The sequence below is a fragment of the Capricornis sumatraensis genome, chromosome 14 (genome assembly GCF_032405125.1).
Source record: "Capricornis sumatraensis isolate serow.1 chromosome 14, serow.2, whole genome shotgun sequence".
NCBI classification, from domain to species: Eukaryota; Metazoa; Chordata; class Mammalia; order Artiodactyla; family Bovidae; genus Capricornis; species Capricornis sumatraensis.
The window spans coordinates 51,361,996-51,363,872 of record NC_091082.1 but is presented as its reverse complement, the minus strand read 5'-3'; the positions used below and the strand labels follow the sequence as shown (position 1 = coordinate 51,363,872).

The 1,877-nt window shown below is 44.0% G+C and overlaps 1 pseudogene; it reads right to left on the bottom strand.

The window, feature by feature from the left end:
- Window positions 1-311: 311 nt before the first annotated feature.
- LOC138090237 (developmental pluripotency-associated protein 2 pseudogene) lies at window positions 312-1,121 on the bottom strand (annotated as a pseudogene).
- Between the last annotated feature and the right edge of the window lie 756 nt (window positions 1,122-1,877).

Below are 1,877 nucleotides of genomic sequence, written 5' to 3'. Positions count from 1 at the left end.
TAAAAGCAGTGATGGGACTTCCTTGGTTGTGCAGTGTATAAGAATCCGTCTGCCAATGCAGGGAACATAGGTTTGATCCCTGGTCTGGGAAGATTCCCTGTTCAGCAGAGCAACTAAGCTTGAACGCCACAACTACTGAGCCCGCCTGCTGCAGTTACTGAAGCCCATGCACCTAGAGCCTATGCAAGCCATCGAAATGTGAAGCCTGTGCACCACAAAGAAGAGTAGCCCCCGCTCACAGTAACTAGAGAAAGCCTGAGAGCAGCAAAGAAGACCTAGCACAACCAAAAATAAATTACTAATTTTTTATTTTAAAAAAGCATTGATTGTGTGTCCAAACCAAGTTTCTTCCTCTTCCCCATTGCAATTAATCTTTTCATAATTTTCTTATTTCTTTTAGCATATTCAGGGCATACCATATTCTCTTCTAGGTCTGAGGATGGGAAAGTGCCGGCAGGTAGCAGGAAGAGAGAGAACATCTCCTGGGAGTGTCAGGGACTCAGGCCTGACCTGCATGGAACTGCAGGTGAACCCAACCTTCTGTGTCTGCTGGGAACAGTCTGCCACGGATCACACACTGCTGGACACCTGAACCTTGTGGCAGAATGGGCTAAACAGAGATAGGAAGGGGCCATGAATTCACAGCCTTAGGTTGAATGGCTTGCAGCAATTTTTTTTTTTTAACATCTTTTTATGTATTTATTTTGGCCAGGCCATGGGGCATGTGGGATCTTAGTTCCCTAACTAGGGATAAACCGGTGGCCCCTGCACTGGAAGTGCAGAGTCTTAACCACTGGACCATCAGGGAAGTCCCTCAGCAATTCTGACCATGCTGCCAGCATGGCTTCCTGAGCTGAAGTTATCACTTCAACCATATTAGTTCCTTCCTTGCTCTCACTTATCCTACTTTTCCAAAAGCTTGTGCTCTTGGTCACCATCTTGTGTTTCCTTCAACATGACTGCAATCTGGCCTCCTGAGATGACTCAGGAATTTACTCATCTTTTTCAGCATAAGCAAGTTTCTGGAGTCTCAGATAATCTCTATTTTCTGGCCACTGGCACTCAAGTTGTTGGCACCAGTTCTGCAAAGTGTCCTGACGAACCTTATCAATTGGAGGCATCATGGTCAGCAAGGAGAAATTGGTTTACTGCAACTAGATTTGGGGCAAGCTTCAAGCTGTTCATTTGTTTAAGGAGGATGAACTTGATCACTTGTACTCAGCAGATCCACATTGATTCTCTCATTAACTGGAACCAATGTAATAATCATTTTTCCTTTACCTAATGCCTCTTCAAAGGAATTCTCATAATATGGGTGTGCCATTTTTCTGTTTTGTTTTTTAATTTTTTACTGAGGTAGGATTCACATTTGTTGTTGTTGTTTTTCATCACTAAGTCGTGTCCAACTCTTTTCGATCCCATGGACTGCAGCACATGAAGCCTCCCTGTCCCTCACCATCTCCTGGAGTTTGCCCAAGTTCGTGTCTACTGAATCAGTGATGCTATCCAACCAGATTCACATACCATAAAATTAACCTTTGTTGGGACTTCCCTGGCAGTGCAGTGGTTAAGACTCTATACTCCCACTGCAGGGGCACAGGGTTCAATCCATGGCCAGGGTAACCCATGGCCAAATAATAAGAATAATAATACATTAACCACAGTAAAGTGGTTAACATCTCAATGGCATTTAGTAGTACATTCACAGTGTTGTGCAAACGCCACCTCTGTTTGGTTCTAAAACATTTTTATCATGCCAAAAGGAAACCCCCTACCCGTTAAACCACCATCACTCATGTTCACACTCTATCCAGCCCCTGGCAACCACCAATGCACCTTCAGTCTCTGGATTTATCTCCTCTAGACATTTCATATAA